We start from the raw sequence: 15,409 nt of genomic DNA on the forward strand, positions 1-15,409 counted from the left end.
TTAGGTTCTCATTTTAATCCCCACAGCATCTTTTGAGATGAGTGCAAGAGCCATTATTCCCATGTAATTGATGGGGTCATTCTGACCTAGTATGAGTCATATTTAGAAATTGAAGCAGGTGCTCTGAGTTCAGTGCTTTTTCTCCACAGCACTTTTCCCACAGCTCTATTAGACTGTCAAGAGTCCAACCTTAAATGGGTGGTCTTCTCTAACCCAGGAGGGGTCCTCATATCAATAAGTAGTACTTTCTACTAATCTTGGACGTGAGGTAGGCCCAAAGCATTAGATTACATCCTTTGGCATGATAATTCCATTTCTTCATCAAGCCAAGTCAGCGAACTCTTGATTATGTTACATGTGAACTAGCTGAATCTTAAAAAACAAAACAACTATAAGTGGTGCTGGGAAAATTGGACAGCAACATGTAAAAGAATGAAATTAGAACACTTCCTAACACCATACACAAAAATAAACTCCAAATGGATTAAAGACCTACATGTAAGGCCAGACACTATAAAACTCCTAGAGGAAAACATAGGCAGAACACTCTATGACATCCATCAAAGCAAGATCCTTTTTGATCCACCTCCTAGAATCATGGAAATAAAATCAAGAATAAACAAATGGGATCTCATGAAACTTAAAAGCTTTTGCACAGCGAAAGAAACCATAAACAAGACTAGAAGGCAACCCTCAGAATGGGAAAAAATAGTTGCCTATGAAACAACGGACAAAGGATTAACCTCCAAAATATACAAGCAGCTCATGAAGCTTCATACCAAAAAAGCAAATAACCCAATCCACAAATGGGCAGAAGACCTACATAGACATTTCTCCAAAGAAGACATACAGATGGCCAACAAACACATGAAAAGATGCTCAACATCACTAATCATCAGAGAAATGCAAGTCAAAGCCACAATGAGGTATCACCTCACACCAATCAGAATGGCCATCATCACAAAATCTGGAAACAACAAATGTTGGAGAGGGTGTGGAGAAAAGGGAACTCTCCTGCACTGTTGGTGGGACTGTTGGTACAGCCACTATGGAAAACAATTTGGAGGTTCCTTCAAAAACTACAAATAGAACTACCATATGATCCAGTAATCCCACTCCTGGGCATATACCCAAAGAAAACCATAATCCCAAAAGAAACTTGTACCATCATGTTTATTGCAGCACTATTTACAATAGCCAGGACATGGAAGCAACCTAAATGCCCATCAACAAATGAATGGATACAGAAGATGTGGCATATATATACAATGGAATATTACTCAGCTATAAAAAGGGATGAGATGGAGCTATATGTCATGAGGTGGATAGAACTACAATCTGTCATACAGAGTGAAGTAAGTCAGAAAGAGAAGGACAAATATTGTATGCTAACTCACATATACAGAATCTAAAGATGGTACTGATGAACTCAGTGACAAGAACAAGGATGCAGATACAGAGAATGGACTGGAGAACTCGGGGTATGGGAGGGGGCGGGGGGTGAAGGGGAAGCTGAGACGAAGCGAGAGAGTAGCACAGACATATATATACTACCAACTGTAAAATAGTCAGTGGGAAGTTGTTGTATAACAAAGGGAGTCCAACTCGAGGATGGAAGATGCCTTAGAGGACTGGGGTGGGGAGGGTGGGGGGGACTCGAGGAGGGGGGGAGTCAAGGAAGGGAGGGAATACGGGGATATGTGTATAAAAACAGATGATTGAACCTGGTGTACCTCCCCCCCCCCCCAAAAAAAAAACCAACTTAAGAATCTTCTTGCTATTACTGAAAATGTTTCTCAGTTCTTTCCTCTTATTTCCAACTAGTATGTATATAGGTTGCCCCAATGACAGGTATCATACTTTCACTATCCATTTTGGTTGCAGTGGCAGAAATCACTAATCAATCATGAAACTTTCCCACTGAACCTAGTTTTGGCTTTAGAACCCTTCTAAACCCAATGTACCAGGCAACCAGTCATTACTATATGCTGTCCTTTGTTGCTTTTCACTGTTAATGTAGCTTGTAACATTCTCATACTTAATCACTTAGGTGCGGTTGGGGCAGAGGAAAATGACCTAGAGTTAGTTGATTTGAAAAGCAAGCTATGAGAAGAAAGTTGTGAAATTCTATTTTTGGCGTAGGAATAAGAACATTATTAGAACACCAGTGTCGAGTTGGTTGTAATTTTTTCCTGAAACTCAGTGGGAGGATTTCCAAGAAGTTGAGTGATAGATCTTTTGTGGAGAGTAAAATATATTTGATGGAAAAACTGATGGAAAAGCTAATTAAGAGATAGTTAAATTAATCAGGGCATTTTATCATGTTGAGAGAGGTTTTAAGAAAGGGATTATTTTTTTTCATTGTAAGAACACATTATTCCATTCCTGAGTTCGACATAATCATATACTTTATTGACTGTCACTGGTTTAGAATGGGAAAAGGAATTATTAACCGAGATGATTTTTCATTGTTAAAATTTCAGCTCTATTTTAGGCTTCCTTTCAGAGTCAGCTGTAGATTTAGCCACCAAAATTAAGCAACTTTTGTGAAGTTGGATTTATAGAGCTGTTGTTAACTTCCTGTTCTTGGCCTCCACCTGGATGGGTCTCGCTGTCCTAGGTCAAAGCATGGCAGATTCCTACAGTTTTCTTGAATGCTCTGAACCTTTCTTTACCTGGAGAATGACATGTATGGGTTCTCAACTTGGACTTCCTATTTCTGGGATTTCGTTCCAAGCAGCAGAATCAAAGTAGACAGAGTGAGGTAATGGGACCAGACAATGATTTATTACCTCCACTGATTCCAATCAAAGTCAGCTACAGAAGCAACAGGTCAGATCCCTAGAGAGCACAGGCTCGACCTAATGTGTGGTCTTCCTTCCTAGGGCATCGTTCTTTCTGTGGCACAACACCTCAGGTGGCACTAGCAAGAGCAGGTGTGAACCTCACCTGTCATCATAGGTGGGATGGTTTCATTTCATTTGGAGGTGGCTTTTCTCATTTTCGTGCTGAACTGGGGTACTGCCATTGGGTAGCTGAATTTTATGCATGTAGCTCTGGAGATCATGAGCCCTGCTTGGTCAAGTTCCTTCTGTGCCCCTTACTCTTGCAGTTAAAATTACAGATCATTCCATGTGAGACTTGGTTTTTGTCTGCATTTTTCTCTCTTTCTCTGTGAAGTATGACTCTCACCTCAAGGTCTGGCTGACTGGCACAGTTTCTCCTGCATTTGTTAACTGAACTTGATATATTTCCCTCCTCCCATGTAATAGATTCCCCCTGTGATCAGTGTTTTCCATGTAACAGCTATTGCTTAGCTGGCTTATATTTTTTGCTTTTCCCCATTTAGAATGTGATCAGACCAGAAGTGAGATATTCCTTGTTCATCCTTACCAGGAGAATTCTATAAAATGTTTATTATAATTTTTTGTACTCTGTCTCTTAGTACTATGAGTGTTCTACTGCCCCATAATTTTCACAAATTCTCTTTCTATCTGTAATTTCTCTTTAGGCTCTGAAAGTGTAATTAGTGCTGATTTTAAAGGTTGATGTATTTATTCTCCTGTGTGTTTTTTATTCAGTTCATAATTTTGGGGGGGGGCACCTATGAGCGAGGTATTGGGTGAAGTGCTCTTGAGGTTCAAAAATGAATGTGGGCTTCAGCTTATTGTGAATGGACAGGAGGAAAGAGATATATACACGATTGCCATACAAAGTAGAAAATGATATGGGCAAAAGTATAGTGTGAGTAGAGTACCATGAGCACATAGAATAAGAAACAGAATCATGGAAGGCCTCCTAGAGGAGGTGGCATTTGAAATAGCCTGGGAAGTCTAGACTTTAAACTCCATGAGGGCAGGGTCTGTGGATTATCTTGGACTATGCTCAGTGCTGAGCATAGTCCTTAGCCCATAAGAGATGCTTCATAAATATTTATTGTGAAAATAATGATTTGGAATTTGGACATGTAAATATGACATTAAAAAAGCCTTACTCAAAAGCGAGGCATGATCATGGATGGAATAGAATGGAAGATGAAAAGAGGAATCAGCTGTAAGAATCATATCTGTCTACAAATGTACAGGAAGATATTCACCCATTAATTCCAGCTTTTGCTGCACACCAAATTATTCTAGCCACAGGCTGAGAGCCTTTGTTGAAAATGAGAGTCTGAGACAGGAACATGGAACTTGCTCTGTCCCCTTATCCACTCGTGTCTCTTTAGTATTGATAGCCAGGTCATACACTTCTTGCGAGGACACTCCTGGGAAAGAAAGAGATGACAGAAGGGCAATGATATTCTTCTTTAAAATAGAATTTGATTAGCTTGTCCTCTGTTCAGGTGGTGAGAAGAGCCCAACTAGAGAGGTTATAAAATCTCCTCATCATATTTGAAGGCTTGGATGCATTAGCAGAGGCAATGGTGTTGTCATGGTGAAAGAATATTATCCTGCACATGCCTGACCTAATCCTAGGTTTCACAGACACAAAATGGCAGAGACTCTGAATAGTCAAATAAAAATGGGGGGAACAGCAGGAAGGTAATCTTTAGTATGGTCCATTGCCCATTTTATTTGCATATTCATTTTAGAGGATTTAAAAAATCACTTTACATTGCGCAGGTTAAAGAGAAACCAAGAACACCCATAATGTGATGAGAATGCTTAAGGCTTAGGCAAAATTAGACAAAAACCAAACTGTTGAATTTTGTAACAGAAATCTTCTATGTTTTTATGGAGCTGTATAATAATAATAACACATTGCTAAATACTTTAACAGTAATTGTAAATGATTACAATTCATAGCTTTTTTGCATTTTCAGTTATTGACATTCTTTGTCTATATTCTATTTATAATGTAGCTAAATTTTTAACAAACTTTAACTATTAAATTCTTATAGATTGGTGACTTTTCTATAGATGCTATTTCACTATAGCACATTTTTGGTACATTTTTAATAGTATATATTCATATATCCTAATGGCTTCAGTTCTGGTTGCCTTATCTTCTGGCTTGACTGTCTCAATTGGTAAGTTCCAGATAGAGTCATTGTCTGATCCAACTCCAGCCCGTGATGTGACTAGCATAATGGTTGGCCCATCATAGTTCTTCAAAATTTATGGGATTATATTAAAGCAAAGCATGTCATTTCTTTGGTTGTTGTGACAATTATTTACAAAATTGAGTCAGGAAAGTTGTGGTAGATATTATTATTTTGTACCTAACAATTGTTACATTCTTTCTTGATAATAGAGTCTGGTTTTGTTTGGATCAGCAGTATTATCCAGACCCAGAAGATGAACCATGATTTAATATAAACTGATCAAGACAATTCTCCTTCCTTTGATAGATTTTTAATTTTCCAGGACCCCTTATACTTAAGTGTGGTTATGTAACCCATGGACTATTCAGACGTGGAGTCAGCCCCTCTTGGCTGGAGAAGGGCTTTGGGAAAGCTGGTGACTCCTTCCTTTCTCCTTCCTTTTGCTTTGAAAGTGGGTGTGATGCCTGGAGCTGAAGTGGCTGTTTTGCTATGGTGATGCAAGTATGAAGATAAGAATAAAGAAAGACTGAAAGAATATGGGTCTTAGGTGGCATCATTAAGTGGTACAGTTAATGCCAGCAACCACCTGCCTCCAGGCTTCTTATTTCGTGAAGAAAAACAAAGCCTTATTGGTTGTGATCATTGCACTTGAGTTTCTGTTGCTCTTAAATTGAAGTAGAAAAGCTATAGTGAGGGGAGACTATCTATGGCAGTTCTTCTCTTTCATCTAAGGGATATCTGTGACAGAACACTTGAAAAACTACCTGAATCCCTCTTATAGGTGGTTCCAGGCAACTCCTTGCTATTGACAAAAGGCTTCAGGCTCAGTTGTGATCATCTTTATATGCTATTCATGTTAGATGAGAGAGCTTCTGTTGTATCTGTTATTTTCCTAGCCAAATATTAAGTTACATCTAATGCTATATTTGGTGTTTGTTTTATAGCTAGCATCTTATTTTATGCACTTCTCCAAGTTTCTGTGTGGTCTGGCAATTCATCATCTTTGGTAATAGTAGCTGTCTCCCAGTGACTATGGTGCTTTGTTCATTGGCAGAGCCAATTATTAATGCTATCTTCAGCATAGAAAACCAGTAGAGGTGTGGGGTCTTGACCAGCAAGTACCAAGATCCACCTATTATCAGAATCACCTTGGGGGGAACTTAAAAAACAACAACAACATAGAAGCCCAGATAACAAAAACCAACTGTAGAGATTCTGATTTATAGTGTCTAGGGTGGAGCCTATATTTTTAAACACTTTCCAGAAGGTTTTGATGACTGTCAGGATTGGGAAGTCCTGGGGATAATTCCATAATCCAGTTCTTTCTTTCAAAATAAACTAAGAAAAGTGTAATCAGAGCCAGTCTCTCTAAGCATCGTTATCAAGAACAAGAGTCAAAGAAATCTGGGATGCTGAGGTATTTCACTCTGACTTAACTATCATTAATATTTAATTTAATTTAGATTACTCTGAAGTTGACATCTTGTTTTTTGCTATTACTGAGTTTTGAGTCTCTCTTGACTTTCCACCTTTAGTCACTCCCCTACCAAGTGATCTGGGGTTTCAAGATATAGATACAAACCTTTGTTTAAATGTTTTCATAATCATTTCCACTGGATCTCTAATTTTTATAGAGCTATGTTCACTTTAGGGAGGCAGTTTGAAATCTTCTCTTTATTCATAATAACAACACCTTCCATTCTCTCTTTGCTTTGTCCAAAACTGAGATGACTTTGAGGTCATGTATCTATCATTAATTGAAGATAGTTTCCCTTCTGGAAAGATCCAAGTTTACAATGGATGCCCCAGGAACCAAGTTATATCTCATACTCTATCTAATATGCAACTCAGGCCATTTAGCTGCAAATAAAGTTCTTATTCCTTTTACAGTGGTCTCATTCTTGGTAGGTAGTTCCTTAGTCTTGGTAGGTAGTTCCTGAAGTCTCTTCAGAGAGTCTTCTTGAAGGGACCCAAGTGAATGTAATAAATAAGCTGAAAAAAGCAAAGCATTTTTAAAGAACATGTATATATGTGGATTTTCCTAGTAGCCAATGCTTAAAAAAGGATGGAATGGGATTCTTCTGAAAGTAGCGAGTTTCCCATTAATAGAGGAGGTATCCAAACATAGATGAAATAACCACGTGGAGATTTTTATGTAGAGATTTCAATTTTACAGAAAAGATTTCTCATGTGACCTATAAAGCCTTTATAAACTACTCATTATGTTGATTTTTTCCCCCACTGATTGCTCAGATGTGGTGCATTTAGGTACATGTGATGGTTGGGGAAATTATTCTTTGCTAATGCTGGGTGAACTTAGGGTGTTGTGTAGAAGGAGTTTGGCTGTGTTTTGCAGTCACAGATAACTATATGATTGATAAGGACCTTAGATATTCTCTAGCCAGGATGGCCTCACATTTCAACTTGTGTGCCAACTTTGACTGTGTTTTAGGGGCTACCTAAACTTCCTTTTTAAGAAGCAGTCTGATAATATAACTGAACTTATGGGGAAAGAGTGCCGTGATTGGTTAGTAATGTCTGTCTTGGGCTTTGGTTGCAGAGATATGGTATGTGTGGTACGTATCTATTATACCATCCCTACTGGTGGTATCTGTTAGTTTTACATTTGGGGGAATTGAAGTTGGAGAGGTCAGGAGGCTTGCTCAAAGATAGAAGTGACAGCCTAGAAATAAACCCTCACGTATAGTCAGATAATTTTCTGCAAGAGTGCTAAGACCATATGTTGGGGGAAAGGACAGTCTTTGCAACAAATGGTACTGGGAAAACAGTATATCCACATGCAAAAGAATGAAATTGGACCCTTACCTTACCCTATATAATAAGATTAACTCAAAATGGATCCAAGACTTAAGAGCTAAAACTAAAAAAAACCACTTAAAACATAGGGGAAAATCTTAATGATGTTGGACTTGGCATTGATTTCCTGGTCAGAACACCAAAAGCATAGGCAACAAAGGAAAAAATAGATAAGTTGGATTACATCAAAATTAAAAACTTTTGTGCATTATAGGATGCTATCAACAGAGTGAAAAGGCAACCACGGAATAGGAGAAAATATTTGCAAATCATATATTTGATAAGAGGTAATATCTAGAACATATAAAAAAGTCCTACAACTCAACAACAAAAAAACCTCAAGCAACCTGATTAAAAGAATGGGCAAATGACTTGAATAGACATTTCTCTAAAGAAGATATACAGATGGCCAATAAGCATATGAAAAGATGCTGAACATCAGTATTCATTGGGGAAATGCAAATCAAAATCACAATTAGCTATCACCTCAGACCCATTTGGATGGCCATTATTAAAAAAAAAAAACAAAAAACCCCAGAAGATAATGTGTTCATAAGTATGTGGAGAAATTGGAACCCTTGTGCATTGCTGGAAGGAATGTAAAATGATATAGCTGCTATGGAAAACAGAATGGTGGTTCCTCAAAAAATTAAAAATAGAATTACTATTTTTGGAAGAATTGAAAGCAGAGACTCAGATATTTATGTTCATGGAAGCATTAGTGTAATAGCCAAAATGTGGATAAACAAAATGTGGTGTATACATACAGTGGAATATTATTCAGTCTTAAAAAGGAAGTAGATTCTGACACATGCTATATGTAACATGTATGAACATTGAAGACATGCTATGTGAAATAAGCCAGTCACTAAACAACTAATACTCTATGATTCCATGTACATGAGATATCTAGAGTAGTGAAAAGCGTGGAAACAGAGTAGAATGGTGGTTGCCATGGGCTGGGGATGAGGGAGGAGTAGGGAATTATTGTTTAGTGAGTATGGAGTTTCAGTTTGGGAAGATGAAAAAAATTCTGGAGATGGGTGGTGGTGATGGTTACACAATAATGTGAATGTGTTGGGTTGGCCAAAAAGTGCCTTTGGTTTTTAAATAAAAATAAAAGACACGTTTTTCCTTTTCACTAAGAACTTTATTGAACAACGTAGCCACACTTTTGTTTTACTACCTTCTGCCATTTTTCAGGCAACTTCATAATTCCACCTTCCCAACACTTTTTATCTGTTTGAGCAAAGAACTGTTCCAGGTGCTTTTTACAGTCTTCCAGGAAATTGAAATTTTTTCGATTAAGAGAATTTTGTAAAGACTTAAATAAATGGAAATCCAAATGTGCAATGTCTGGTGAATACGGTAGATGAATCAAAACTTCCCAGAGAAGCTGTAACAGTTTTTGCTTGGTCATCAAAGAAACATGTGGTCTTGCATTATCCTGATGGAAGATTATATGTTTTCTGTTGACTAATTCTGGATGCTTTTCATCGAGTGCTGCTTTCAGTTGGTCTAATTGGAAGCAATACTTGTTGGAATTAATTGTTTGGTTTTTTGGAAGGAGCTCATATTAGAGGACTCCCTTCCAATCCCACCATATACACAACATCACCTTCTTTGGATGAAGACCGGCCTTTGGTGTGGTTGGTGGTGGTTTATTTCGCTTGCTCCATGATCTGTTCCATTCCACATTATTGTACAGTATCCACTTTTCATTGCCCATTACAATTTTATTAAAAATGGAATGTTTTCTTTACATTTAAGTAGAGAATTGCATGCAGAAATACAGTCAAGAAGGTTTTTTCACTTAACTTATGTGGAACCCAAACATCAAAGCGATTCACATAATAACCAAGCTGGTGCAAATGATTTTCAGTGCTTGATTTGGATGTTTTGAGTGTGTTGGCTATCTCCCATGTGGTATAAAGCTGACTGTTCTCAGTTAATGTCTTGATTTGATCGCTATCAACTTCAACTGGTCTATCCGACCGTGGAGCATTGTCCAGCAAGAAATCTCCAGTATGAAAATTCTCAAACCATTTTTGACATGTTCAATCAGTCACAGCACCTTCTCTGTACACTGCAAATCTTTTTTTTTTTTTTTTTTTTTTGCGTTTCAGTTGTGTTTTTACCTTCTTGAAATAATAAAGCATAATATGCGGAAAATGTTGCTTTTTTTCTTCCATCTTAAAATGGCAACACAAAAATTCACCAATTTTGATGAGTCTTTTTCTGAATGCACACTGATATGACAGCTGTCACATACAATCTAACAAAACTATTTCTAATGAAGTTAAAGACAACTAAGTGCTACTGGAGCCATGTTACAGAAAAACCCGAATGAAACTTTTGGCCAACCCAGGACTTAGTGTCTTTGAACTGTGCACTTAAAGTGGTAAATTTTATGTTATATGTATTTAATAATAATAATAATAATAATAATAATAATAATAATAATAAAGAAACTAGGGACATGACAGAGATGAAATGAACTTTCTAGTCCTCTGATGTGATTTGTTGCTTTTCTTGCTCTCATATTTCCATTTATTCAGCATATTTTGTTGACTATCCACTGTGTGCCAGGAATTGTTCTAGATGTTAGGAATATAGAAGTGAACAAAAACAAACAACTCTTGCCATCTTGGAGCTTACATGCAAGTGGAGCAGACAATAAACAACAACAAAAATGTAGAATATATGGGATGTGGAGATAGAGATTATTGGTATGAGAATAAAACAGAGTTAGAAAGATGCCAGATTGTGGAGGGCTTTGTTGTCCATTTTAGGGACTTGAATTTTGCTCTCTGTGAAATTCCACTGGAGGGTTTCTTGAATAGAAGAGTGATGGGATGTTCTAAGAGAATTCCTCGAGCTGCTGTTTTGAGAACAAACCATAGGAGGACAATGGAAGAAGCAGGAGGACTAGAGACAGATACTTTAGTCTGGGTGAAAGAGGTTGGTGACTTGGATCAGAATGGTAGTAATGATATGGTGGGAAGTAGTCAGATTCTGGATGCATTTGATGATAAAACTGAGTGGATTTACCAATAGATTAAATGTAGAATGGGAGAGAAAGAAGAATCGAGAATGATTCTAAGGTTTGGGGCCTGGGCAATTGGCAGGATGGAGTTTCTATTTACTGAGGGGAAAGTTTTAGGGAAGCAGGTTTGGAAGGTAAAACCAGGGATTTGGTTTTGGCTATCTGAAACTTGGAATATCTGTTAGACATCCAAGTGAAAGTGATTGGTCAGTTGGCTCTGTAAGTTTAGAATTCAGGGGAGAGCTATCCAGGGCAAAATATATAAATTTAGGACTAATCAGCAGAAGTATGGATCAGATCACCAAGAGAGTGAGTATAATATAAAGTACATAGTATAAACAGAGAAGAGAGGATGGCCAAAGACTGAGCCTAGGGATAGTGCAGCAGTAAGAGGTCAAGTAGATGGGGTAGAATGAAGCAAGAGAATGTGGTATCCTTGAAGTCAAGTGAAGAAAAGTATTCACATGCAGGGCATTATCAGTTGTTTCAAATGCTTCAGGTAGGTCGGGTAATATGAAAACTGAGAATTGACCACTGGTTTTATCAAGGTCACTGATGACCTCAATATGGTTAAGAACTTTGTCGGAGAAATGGTGGTGGGATGAGAGCTTGATTCTAATTGGAGGCCATAGCCTTAGACAACTTTTTTTTTAAGAACTTTTATTGAGATACAGTTAACATACAATAAACTGCATATATTTAGAGTGTACAATTTGATATCCCAATCTCCCAATTCATTCCCCCCCAACCCTCCCCGCTTTCCCCACTTGGTGTCCATTTGTTTGTTCTCTACATCTGGGTCTCTATTTCTGCCTTGCGACAACTTTTTAAAGAAGTTCTTCTGAAAGGAAGAATGGAGAGAAATGGGACAGCAGGTGGAGGAGGAAGTAGGGATTGAGAGAGGGTATTTCTGAGATGAAAGACATGACAGTATATTTGCTGATGGATGTGACTTGGTGCAGAGGGCACTACTGGAGCGATATCCTCAAGTAGGGGAGAGGGGCTGGGATCTGGTACACAAAAGAAGGAGCTGTCATAGATAGGCATGTGGACAGGGTATCCAGCGTTATAGGAGAGATGGTAGAGACAGTTGCAAGTTCATGGGTTATTGAGGTGGAGCAGGTCAAGGAAGTTCTATTCTGCAGCTTCTGTTTCCTGGGTGAGATGGGTAGGAAGGCCATCAGCTGAAAGTGAGGATGGGGGAAGGAGTTGCTGGAACTTTGAAGGAGGAGAAGGTGTGAAGTATTTGCTAAGGAGCGTAGGAAGATGAATAGATTAAATCGGGACAGATGTTATCACTCTAGAAGAGGCTGAGGGTATTGGGGATTCTTTGCTCTTGAAGACCATGGATTCCAGAATGCACAGTGAAGGAATTTTGAGTGTGTGAAGGGGGAAAGAGATGCATTTAGATGAGGGGATAAAGAGCTATGGGGAGATTAGAATTCCACATAAGCCATCAGAAGAGATCACTTTGGTAGTTTTTTCTTTTTTCCCCTCCTTTTCTTTTCCTTAAAATTTTTTTTTACCTTTTCATTTTTTCCTCCCCTCCCCTGCCTTCCTTTTTTCTCCCTCTCCCCCTCTTGTCTCCCCTGCTCAGCTTTGAGACACTAAGAAAAATCTTCTATTGAATCTATTTTCTGCAACTAGCCAACACATTTTAAAAAATTAGTATGAATACAGATCTTCTTTTCTTCATTGGAATGGGGTAAAAGGCATTAAACAAATCATACAATTCCTTAAAAATATTGACGATGAGGTGGTTAGAAGAAATTTCGTTTTTTTCCTTTAAAAAAATTCCCTGTGAGCAGCTTGGAATAATGGCCTGCTTTATGTGTAAGAGTTGTGGGATTTTCCTTGGCATACTCGAACCAAATCATGCAAAACTTTCAGTGCTTGAAAAGTGCTTCCTTTTTAATTGGTTGTGTTTAGTTAAACTTTTCTGATTTTCTCTGTTTTTAGCCTTGGGAACTGATGGTTAAGAAACAGAAAGAAATTGACACACATGGAAGTGTTTTTCTTTTCTTCTGCTGTTGTCCCAATTTCTAGGTGGTTTCAGAGGGATTTGTAGGTGTAAATTGGCCTAGTTTGATAGTCAATTATCATTTAAAATAATTTTTGAATGGTTTAACAGGCAGATTATAAGTAATTTTCACATACCAAAATAGGGCAAAATAATTAGCTTCTGTTTCCCGTGTGTTTAATATTTCAAGAACAGATTTACAACTCAGAGCAATTTGAACTTTAGCTCCATTTGTGAAGTTTACATTTTTAGTCACATCTCACTTTATATCAAAGGTGAAATGCTGATAGTTTAATTTCCTTATAAAAACATATTTGTGGCTTTTAATTGCAGTTGGTTAGATGTTTGTATTAACATGAGGAGACATTCTCCATGAGCATGTATTCATGCTTTAAACATTTATTTGTTCATTCATACTATACCTATTTCCTAAAAGGTGATTTACTATGAAAACATGAGTGTAAATAGAGTTAAAAGAGCACAAGATGAAAGGGGATGCTTAAATGTGGTTGTGGCAGGAGGAGAACTTCTCAGCAGTGAGCCCTGCAGCAGTCTTTATTTATATTCCTCTCTGGAATCAGATGAGGGAGTGGGAAAACATGCAAATCTGTGCATGGATCAGAGGTGGAAGGGGAATTTATATTGACCAGCAGTAAAAATACGCTTTAGAATCAGACAAACCTGGATTCCAATACTAGTTCTTTCTTTTATTACTGGTGGGACATCTGGTCAGCTGCCCAACCAGATCTTCAGTTTTCTCATCTGTAAATGAGGGCAATAATATTGCTTCCTGTAGTATTACTGTGAAGAATAAATGAGATAATGAATGTGTAGCACTTAGTACAGGGGTTCATCAACTTGAGGGGGCAGTTTTGCCTCCCAGCGGGACATTTGGCAATGTCTTAAGACATTTTTGATTGACATGACTGTTAGGGGTGGAGGACTGTTATTAATCTCTAGTGAGTAGAGGCCAGGGATGCTGTTAAACATCCTCTGATATGCAAGACAGTGCCCCCTCACCCCCAGCTGTTATTTGGCCCCAATGTCAATAGTGCTGGGGTTGGGAAACCCTGACTAGAACACAGTGCCTGGCTCAGAGAAAAGGCTCCAGAAATGTTAGTTCTTATCATCATCATCATCAGTTTGTTGACACAAAATTTTCAGTTGGTTGTCCCCTTGAACATGTTTCTTTGTTCTCTTCCTTACCTTGGTAGGTGAATTTATCTCTGTACCTCAAGCTTAGATTTCTGTCCCAGTCTTTTCAAATACTTCCTCAGATGTCTTCTGATATACACACTCAAATCAGACTAAGATTTCTTAATTTTTTATCTCCTGTCCTTCTTTGCTTCTTATTGTTGAGTAAGTGTGGTGGGTAAGAGTGTATGTTCTAGAGTCTGCTTCCTTAGGTTGAAATCCAAGCACCACCACCTACTAGAAGTGTACCTTAGGCAGAATAATTTTCTGTGTCTCAGTTTTGTCATTTGTAAAACAGGGATTATGTTGTACCTTCTCATGGGTATGTTGTGAGCGTTAAGTGAAATGAGCTATGTAGAGCTCTTGGCTCAATACAAAGAAGGTGCTTGGTATATATTATTCCATGAGCGAATAGAAACTGCACCAGGTTATTTTGCTTTTTCATCTTTATGTGGTTGGACTTTTGTTTAAATTCATGAGAGGTGCACTATCTTGATAAGTAATAAACAACACAAAAAGGTGTCTACTGAGAAATCAGATAGGAGAAGTGCATGAATCCTGCACTGTCCAATACAGATGCTACATTGAAATGTGGGCTGTCTGAATTGGGATGGGCTTTAAGTATGACATGCTGAGTACCAAAAAAAAAGATTGTAAAGTATGTCAGCAGTTTTAAATAGATTACATGTTGAAATTATGTTGTTTTTGATATACTGGGTTAAATGAGATATATTATTGAAATTAATTTCACCTGTTTGTTTTTACATTTTTAAATTGTGGCTACTGGAAAATGTAAAATTAGTATGTAGCTTATGTTATATTTCTATTGGACTGTGCAGAGCTAACCTAAGAGGCAAAGCTTCTTTCTTTTTAAAATGAAGCATAGTTGATTTGCAATATTATGTTACTTTCAGTGTGTATAGCATACTGATTCAGTATTTTTGCAGATTATACTATGTTTAGGCCATTACAAGATAATGGCTGTAATTCCCTGTGCTATACGTGCTTGTTGCTTATCTTTTTCATACATAGTAGTTTGTATCTGTTAATCCAAGGCTTCTTTAATGGAGGTGTGTCTGCCAGAATCAGAGTGCCCTGTTGCAGCAAAGATGTCCCATAACTGTTACTGGCACACTGTGAGTCTAGTCATGACTAGGAGAGAATGGGAGCCTGTCTCTGAGCCCCATTCAACTGGCTTGTTTGGTGAAGTTCTGAACTGGGGACATGTGGATGATTTGGAGCTCTCTTTGAAATCTGGAATTGTGTGAAAGAAATATTTCCATCTATA

The 15,409-nt window shown here is 37.9% G+C and overlaps 1 protein-coding gene across 1 annotated transcript in view; it reads left to right on the forward strand.

Annotated features, from left to right (window-relative positions):
- The window catches only part of ERC2 (ELKS/RAB6-interacting/CAST family member 2), a 913,064-nt gene that overhangs the window by 44,861 nt on the left and 852,794 nt on the right, over positions 1–15,409 (forward strand). The gene's annotated exons all lie outside the window — the stretch shown is intronic.

Source organism: Hippopotamus amphibius, chromosome 13 (assembly GCF_030028045.1).
Source record: "Hippopotamus amphibius kiboko isolate mHipAmp2 chromosome 13, mHipAmp2.hap2, whole genome shotgun sequence".
NCBI lineage: Eukaryota > Metazoa > Chordata > Mammalia > Artiodactyla > Hippopotamidae > Hippopotamus > Hippopotamus amphibius.